Source organism: Nycticebus coucang, chromosome 2 (genome assembly GCF_027406575.1).
Source record: "Nycticebus coucang isolate mNycCou1 chromosome 2, mNycCou1.pri, whole genome shotgun sequence".
Taxonomy (NCBI): Eukaryota; Metazoa; Chordata; class Mammalia; order Primates; family Lorisidae; genus Nycticebus; species Nycticebus coucang.
The window spans coordinates 47,613,844-47,623,968 of record NC_069781.1 but is presented as its reverse complement, the minus strand read 5'-3'; positions in this window follow the sequence as shown (position 1 = coordinate 47,623,968).

Genomic DNA, 10,125 nt, shown 5'->3' with positions numbered 1-10,125 from the left:
CAGTATTCTCTTTTATCCACCCCCTCTCCTTTTTCCTTTTTTTTTTCTTTCTTTTATCCCTTCTTGCTCTTCAAACTTCTCATCCTTCTGGTCCTGTATCAAAAGGACTCATTGAAACCCTGATCCAGAGGCACAGCAACTTAAAGACCAAGAGGAAGTGAAAGGAAAATTAGGACAAAGAAACAGATAAAAGAAATCAGTCATCAGAAAGAATCAGCAGAAAACTCCTGGCAACATAAAACACCAGTCCAGAGCAATGCCCCCCCACCCCCCAAGGGACCATGAGGTAGCTACTGCAGAGGATTCCACCTATAAAGAAATGTTAGAAATGACAGAAAGGGAATTTAGAATACAGATGATGAAAACAATGAAGGAAATGATGGAAACAAAGAAGGAAACTGCTGATAAAGTGAAAATAATCAAAAGTAAATCCAAAAACAGAATCAAATAAGAGATGAATGATACGAAGAATATAGAAAGGATATAGCAGAGCTGAAAAAATTGAAGCAGTCAATTAAGGAACTTAAAGATGCAATAGAAAGTATCAACAACAGATTAGATCATGCAGAAGAAAGAATCTCAGAGGTAGAGGACAAAGCTCTTGAGATAACTCACATAGTTGAAGAGAGAGAAAGCGACAGAATTATGGAACTTTATGAAGTGTTCAAACATACGAGTGATAGGTATCCCAGAAGGGGAAGAAGAATGTGCCAAGGGAATGGAAGCCATACTAGAGAATATTATAAATGAAAATTTTCCAAATATCACCAAAGATTCTGACACACTCCTTTCAGAGGGATATCGGACCCAGGGTTGCCTCAACTCTAACTGAGCTTCTCCAAGACACATTGTGATGAACCTGTCCAAAGTCAAGACAAAAGAAAAGATTCTTCAAGCTGCCAGGAGTAAGCACCAGTTGACCTACAGGGGCAACTCCATCAGGGTGACTGCAGACTTCTCTAATGAAACTTTCTAAACAAGAAGACAAGGAACATCTACCTTTAATCTACTTAAACAGAACAATTTCCAGCCCAGAATTCTATATCCTGCTAAGTTAACCTTTAAAATTGATGGAGAAATCAAATCATTTACTGATATACAAATATTGAGGAAATTCGCCACAACAAGACCAGCTCTATAGGAAATACTTCAAACTGTTCTACACACTGATCATCACAATGGATCAGCAGCAAAGTAAGAACTCAGCAATTAAAGGACGGAACCTAACTTCCACACTAATGCAAAAGATAAAATTAAGCAATGAACTTTTGCAAAATAAGATGAATAGAACACTACCATACTTATCAATTATCTCAATAAATGTTAATGGCTTGAATTCCCCAATGAAGAGGCATAGATTAGATAGATTGGCTGACTGGTTTAAAAAACACAAACCATCCACTTGCTGTCTGCAGGAAACACACCTAGCTTCAAAAGACAAATTAAAACTCTGAGTTAAGGGTTGGAAGACAATTTTTCAGGCAAATGGAATTCAGAAAAATAGAGGAGTTGCAATCTTATTTTCAGATACATGTGGATTTAAAGCAACTAAAGTCAAAAAAGACAATGATGTCACTTTATATTGAGATAAAATACAAGAAGATGTTTCAATTCTAAATATTTATGCACCCAATTTAAATGCTCCCAGATTTTTGAAACAGACCTTACTCAGTCTGAGCAATATGATATCCTATAATACCATAATAACAAGGGACTTTAATACTCCTTGTACAGAGCTGGACAGATCCTCTAAACAGAAATTAAACAAAGATATAAGGGACTTAAATGAGACCCTAGAACAACTGTGCTTGATAGATGTGTATGGAACACTCCATCCCAAAGATAAAGAATATACATTCATCTCATCACCCCATGGAACATTCTCCAAAACTGATCACATCCTAGGACACAAAACAAACCTCAACAGAATCAAAATAATTGAAATTTTACCTTATATCTTCTCAGACCACAAGGCACTAAAGGTGGAACTCAACTCCAACAAAAACGTTCAACCCCACACAAAGGCATGGAAATTAAACAACCTTCTGTTGAATGACAGATGGGTGCAGGAAGAAATAAAACAGGAAATCACTAACTTCCTTGAGCATATAACAATGACAACACAAGCTACCAAAACCTGTGAGAATCTGCAAAAGCAGTTTTGCTAGGAAAATTTATCGCTTTAGATGTCTACATTTGAAAAACAGAAAGAGAGTGCATCAACAAACTCACAAGCCATCTTATGGAATTGGAAAAAGAAGAACAATCTAAGCCTAAACCCAGTAGAAGAAAAGAAATATCCAAAATCATATCAGAGATTGATGAAATTGAAAACAAAAGAATCATTCAGAAAATTAATGAAACAAGGATTTGGTTTTTTGAAAGAATAAATGAAATAGATAAACCTTTGGCCAGAATAATGAGAAATAGAAAAGTAAAATCTCTAGTAACCTCAATCAGAAATGATAAAGGGGAAATAACACAGATGGGGAATAACACAAAGGGGAAATGCCACAGACATACAAAAGATTATCTCTGAAAACTACCAGAAACTCTATGCCCAGAAATTTGACAATGTGAAGGAAATGTATCTATTGATCTATTGATCTAAGGATCTATTGCTCTATTTGGAATAACACCCTCTCCCTAGACTTAGGCAGCAAGAAATAGAGCTCCTGAACAGACCAATTTCATGCACTGAGGTTAAAGAAACAATAAAAAAGCTTCCAACAAAAAAATGCCCTGGTCCAGATGGCTTCACACCAGAATTCTATCAAACCTTCAAGGAAGAGCTTATTCCCAAATTGCAGAAATTATTCCAAAAATCGAGGAGGAAGAAATCTTCCCCAACATGTTCTATGAAGCAAACTTCACCCTGATACCAAAACCAGGAAAAGACTCAACTAAAAAGGAGAATTTCAGACCAATTCCATTAATGAATATAGATGCAAAAATTCTCAACAAAATCCTAGCCAATAGATTGCAGCTTATCATCAAAAAATTCATACATCATGATCAAGTAGGTTTCATGCCAGGGATGTAAGGCTGGTTTAACATAAGCAAGTCCATAAACATTATCCACCATATTGACACAGGCAAAAATAAAGACCATATGATCCTCTCAATAGATGCAGAAAAAGCATTCAATAAAATCTAGCATCCTTTTCTAATTAGAACACTGAAGAGTATAGGAATAGGTGGCACATTTCTGAAACTGATTGAAGCTATCTATGACAAACCCACAGCTAATATTTTATTGAATGAAGTAAAATGGAAAGCTTTTCCTCTGAGAACTGGAACCAGACGAAGTTGTCCTCTATCACCATTACTTTTAAACATAGTGCCGGAAGTTCTAGCCAATACAATTAGTCAAGAGAAGGAAATAAAGGGAATCCAAATAGGAGCAGAAGAGGTCAAACTCTCCCTTTTTGCTGATGACATGATCTTATATTTAGAGAACCCCAAAGACTCAACCTCAAAAAATACAGTAATGTCTCAGGATATAAAATCAACATCCACAAAATTAGAGGCTAATTAATAACATAACTCCCTTCACCATAGCTTCAATGAAAATGAAATACCTAGGAATATACCTAACAAAGGAGATGAAGGATCTCTATAAAGACAATTATGAAATCCTAAGAAAGGAAATAGCAGAGGATAATAACAAATGGAAGAACATACCTTGCTCATGGCTGGGAATAATCAACATTGTTTAAATGTCTATACTTCCCAAAGCAATCTACCTATTCAATGCCATTCCTATTAAAATACCAACATCATACTTTCAAGATTTGGAAAAACATGATTCTGCGTTTTGTATGGAACCAGAAAAAACCCCGTATCCCTGAGGCAGTTCTTGGTAATAAAAACAAAGCCAGGGGAATCAGCAACCAGATTTTAGGCTGTACTACAAAGCCATAGTGGTCAAGACAGCATGGTATTGCAACAAAAATAGAGACGTAGACATCTGGAATCGTATAGAAAACCAGGAAATGAAACTAACATCTTACAACCACCTGATCTTCGATAAACCTAACAAGATCATACCTTGGGGGAAAGACTCCCTATTCAATAAATGGTGCTGGGAGAACTGGGTGTCCACATGTAAAAGACTGAAACTCAACTGACACCTTTCTCCACTCACAAAAATTGATTCAAGATGGATAAAGGACTTAAATTTAAGGCACAAAACAATAAAAATGCTCAAAGAAAGTATAGGAAAATCATTGGACGATATTGACCTGGGGAAAGACTTCATGAAGAAGACTGTCATGGCAATTGCAACAACAATAAAAATAAACAAATGGGACTTCATTAAACTGAAAAGCTTCTTTACAGCTAAGGAGACAACAACCAAAGCAAAGAGACAACCTACACAATGGGAAAGGATATTTGCATATTTTCAATCAGACAAAAGCTTGATAACTAGGATCTACAGAGAACTCCAATTAATCCACATGAAAAAAGCCAACAATCCCATATATCAATGGGCAAGAGACATGAATAGAACCTTCTCTAAAGAAGACAGAGGAATGGCTAACAAACAAATGAAAAAACACTCATCATTCCTATGTATTAGGGAAATGCAAATCAAAACCACCCTGAGATACCATCTAACCCCAGTAAGAATGGCCCACATCACAAAATCTCAAAACTGCAGATGCTGGCGTGGATGTGGAGAGAAGGGAACACTTTTACACTGCTGGTGGGCCTGCAAACTAGTACAACCTTTTTGGAAGGAAGTATGGAGAAACCTCAGAGCACTCAAGCTAGACCTCCCATTTGATCCTGCAATCCCATTACTGGGCATCTACCCAGAAGGAAAAAAAATCCTCTTATCATAAGGACACTTGCACTAGACTGTTTATTGCAGCTCAATTTATAATCGCCAAAATGTGGAAACAGTCTAAATGCCCACCAACCCAGGAATGGATTAACAAGCTGCTGTATATGTATACCATGGAATACTATTCAGCCATTAAAAAAAAATGGAGACTTTATATCCTTTGTATTAACCTGGATGGAAGTGAAACACATTATTCTTAGTAAAGCATCACAAGAATGGAGAAGCATGAATCCTATGTAATCAATTTTGATATGAGGACAATTAAGGACATGGTGGGGGTGGGGCAAGGGGAGAGCAGAGAGAGAAAGAAGGAGGGGGTCTATGGAAAGGAAGAGCAGAGAGAGGGAAGGAGGGAAGGGGGTGGGACCTTGGTATGTGCCACACCTTTTGTGGCAAGACATGATTGTAAAAGGGACTTTACCTAATAAATGCAATCAGTGTAACCTGGTTTCTTGTACCCTCAATTAGTCCCCAACAGTAAAAAAAAAAAGTTTACTTCACTTTTATAATCTACTCTATACTTTCTATTTTTATCCTGCAAAGGAGATATTTATGTAATTGTTAAGTAGGGTGTGTGAAATTTTAGACCTTTCATTTCTTTGTTATATTGTATTTATTATATATTGCATATTGTATTGTATATTATGACAATATTCTACTTGTCAACTGTAATAAAATCATTTTTATTATAAAAGCATTATGATATTTATGTGATATATTAGTATTCTTTTCCCCTCACCTTTCTTTGGCTCAACCCTTAAAAGTAAAATCATGCAATGAGTGTTTGAATTCTTCCATAACTCTTAAAATATCTACCCAATCGCATGCCCTCAAAGACATACGAATTTTTTTTTCTGCACTCAACTGAGTAAAACTATAACAATTCTCTTTTTGCATTTGAAGTGTAAATACAAAGTTGATCACAATACTGTGGCATCTCTCTCTCTTTTTACTGTCAGGATTAATTTCTCTGATCTGGCTGGTTGGATATGTATCCTATTACTCACTTATCACTTTACATCTGGATCAATGAAAATAAAATACTTATTGAAAAAGTTTTCCCCTGAGAGTATTTACACTAGTAAAATATGAATTATGTCTGCTTAAAGGAGCTCTCCCTTTATTAGATAACAATTCCATGATGAGAAGAGGCTCTATTAGTTAATAAGTTTTTTTTTTAAGTGAATATATTAAAAAGTGCTGCAAGAAGTGGTTAGAATGTGGAAGGTGAAAAGATGTCTCAGGGATCATTGGCCTAAATAATCATTTACCCTGTGACACAAAAGGTCATTTATGTTCATTAGGCTCATCTTTGTCATCAGCCTCATTACAAAATATTTCCTGAATGTATGGTACTATGATTGGAAATACTATAAATATATCCTTGCTGCCCAACCAACTATATCAAAATGAACAGAATATAAAGTTGAGAAATCATAACCTTATAATTCAGTGTACGGTATGTACTCAACATCAGTAACTGATGTAAACATTTCATAAAGCAGATGTTTGCATCTCAGTTTCCCACAGTTGGTGTTGTTCATTTGGGAGTCTGGCTGCTTGAGGTTGTAATTATGCTTCTACAATTTCGTGTAAATAGTAGTATGGTCTGTGGCAAATAACTTCACCCCAACAATACGAGCATAGAGTCGGCTACCTTTGTTGTTGTTCTTGACACCAATTCTCACCTGCTTCCTTTAAGCATGTTTATGACAACGTAGAGATGAGTTCTTATTCTGGATATCCTAATCATGTCTTTGAATGTATAGTTTGAAATGTATTTTTGTGGGCAAAAAAGAGGGAAAGAGATTATGTTTTCTAACTGCCCTCAACGTGAGAAGCAGAATATGTGATAAGCAGAATTTTAGGTGTTTTATAACCTTAGTATACTGGAATCTCATTCATGTGTCTAATACATTTACACACGAGGAAACTGAGATTGATAAAGATTACCTTGCTTCTCTTAGCCAACCATAAAAATCCATGAAGACGTTGGGAATTAAATTCACGCATTTCTCATTCCAAATCACACCATCTTTTTATGCTGTATTCTTTTTAAAGGGCCTAACTCAGAAAGCGTGCGGGATGTGTGTGTATACATGTGTGACTGTGTGAGAGTCTGTATGTGTGTCGGTGACCTAACATAACATATTATGGATATCTTGGGCTTTTTACATTGTTGCTTTTCTTGTTCCTGTCTTTGGTAGTAATATTATAGCTAAAATATGTAAGTTTTTCTTTTAGAGTCTGGCATTCAGTAAATGCTATTAAAGTAGCATTTCAGCATGTTATAAATGGAGGAAGACAAAGATTGGGCTTGACCAACATTCTCTACTGTGACAAATGAAGCTACTGCATTAAAGGTACAAGAAGGTCTGTATGCATCAATGACTACTAAATGCAAAATGTTCAGAGCAAAATGAGATACAAAATTACAAAAAAAAAAAAAAAAACTTTGGGGGAATCTATAAGATAAAAGGTCCACATTCATTGTTTAAAAGCATTTAGGCCTGATACTTTTCTGGAAGTGACGTACTTTCTCTTATTCCTCTTACTACATATAGCTTATCCCTAACTTTAAATTCTTAAACCCCAAATGCTCCAAAATATGCAACTTTTCAAGCAATGACATGATGTTCAAAAGAAAAGTTACTTGGAACATTTCAGATTTAGGATTTTCAGATTAGAGATGCTGAGCTAGTAAGTACAACGCAAATATTCCAAAAACATTCAAAATCTGAGATGGTTCTGGTTTCAGATAAGAGAGAATCAACCTGTAAAAATAAGAATTCTGGGCCTGATATCTAAGAAAATAAACAAACACAGACACATATAATAAGCCTCCAGAACGTGGAGAGAGGAAGTCAAATTGGCCAGGGTACTAAGCATTGTGTGGAGTTCCTTGGCTTTTCTATTGCCTCATATTTTCAAACTTGGAGTTGTAATAACTGGCAATCCAAAAATGCCAATAGGCACAGCCGGAAAAAAATAGTATCAACAAAAGTCCAGTCTTCATGCCAAAAGACTATCAAAGGAGAAGCCTAACCAAAAAAACAGCTTATTTCTTGATAATAGCCATTCTACAATAGGAAAAGCATAGGAAGAGAAAGAAATAATTATAGCCCCATTGAATGCATACCAGAAAAGGCTAATAAGTCATATTAAACATCCACCCTCATAACTCTGTAACAAGGCAACCCAACACCCCCACTGGGGTAGCATCAAATCGGGTATCAAGGATTTAACGTGAACAATCCAGTAACATAGACCCATTCTGGAGTCAGGGAGGACTGCACGTTGGGCCCCAAATCCTACCCATCCCTAGAAGTCAGAAGTATCTCTTCCCCTTAAGGTATGAACAGAAGCAGTATGAACCGGAATTTCTACATTCACGGGAAATAATAAGGTACCCTCTTACCCTTCCAGAGCAGTGTTAGATACAAACACACAAAAAAAACTAGTTAAAACAGAAGTTTAAACTTTTATAAAATCCAGAGTCTCCTGACATGATATAAAAATATACAGATTTCAGAAGACAATTATCCATTAAACCAAGAAGTACAGCAATCTCAAAATACATACAGCAAGGCAATCAAGATGCTAATACCAATATATAAAATATGTTGTTATCTAATAATGACTTTATAGCAGATAAAATAAAACAAGCTTTAACAAACAATTGTAAACATACCTGAAAAAACTAAAAATTAGACAAATGGCATTACATAAAATTAAAAACCTTGTGCACAAGAAATGGATAGGAAGAAAATAACTGCAATACATCTGATAAGAGATTAATATCTAAAATTTATAGGAATTCAAACAACTTTATTGCAGGAAAACAAATAACCTAATTAGAAAAGGGGCAAAGGCCTGAATAGGCATTTCTTAAAAGAAGACACAAAAAGCCAATCAAAAGGGTTTCATAATTTAGTATTCTACTTATATAACATTCTTAAAATTATAAAATTATAAAAATATAAAGTATAATAGTAGTGCTCCAGGAGTTAAAGAGTGGGCAAAAGTGGAAGGGAAGTGGTTGTATCTACAGAAGAGCAATAGTATGGATCCTTGTGGTGATGGAAATATTCAGGATCTCAACTGTACTTCAGTGTTAACATCCTGGTCCTGAGTGGCATCCATGGCTCAGTGGGTAGAGCACTGGCCCCATATACTAAGAGTGGTGGGTTCAAACCCAGCCCCAACCAAACTGCCACAAAAAAATAGCTGAGCTTTGGGCGGCGCCTGTGGCTCAACGGGTAGGGCGCCGGTCCCATATGCCGGAGGTGGTGGGTTCAAACCCAGCCCCGGCCCCCCCCAAAAAAATAGCTGAGCTTTGTGGCGAGCGCCTGTAGTCCCCGCTGCTCATGAGGCTGAGGCAAGAGGATTGCCTAAGCGCAGGAGTTGGAGGTTGCTGTGAGCTGTGACGCCACAGCCCTCTACCCATCTGATCCTGGTATTCTATTATAGTTTCATAGCTTGTAACGATTGAGGGACTCAGATAAAATAAAGCAGATAGGAATAGCTCTGTATTATTTTTTGCAACTTCATGTGAACCTAAAATTATCTTCAAATTTTGAAAACATTAGGTGTGACAAAATTCATTTAAACTAGTTCTCAAAAACATTGAATCTAATCATCTCTAAATGTACTAAAACTTGCCATTTGTCCTTTCTGTCTCTTAAATACTTGCATGTACATAGCACCATTCTTTGAAAGGGCTCAACACAAATTTTATTTAGAAATGCAAATAATGTAACCTAAACATTTGTACCCTCATATTAATCTGAAATTTTAAAAAGTTCTAAAGAATAAAAAAGAAAGTTATTTGAGTTATTTTTACACAATTGTACTTTTATAACACAGATTACAAAATAATTGCTAATTGTATTCATTTCTACTTTTGCCTACAAAAATCTATAACAGAGAATTTGTCACTATTTTTTCCATTGGTTGGCTCCAAAATACTTAGTCACCTAATTCTAAAACTTCCAATTTTTTATACCACTGAAAATAATTTTAAAATAGTGCAATTCTGTTTAACTTATAGAAGAATTGATATAATTCTTAACATTTTCAGCAAAATAATTCTGATATTTCATTAATAATTCAGAAACAAACAAAAGATTTTATTTTGCTATTCAATCCTTTTCTGTAAAGACTTCCAAAGCAGAAAGATCTGATAATTTATCAAATAAGAAATCCTACACAGTCAGTACATTATTTAAGATATGAAAAGTTATATTAGAAAAAAATCCCAATTTTATTTATTTATT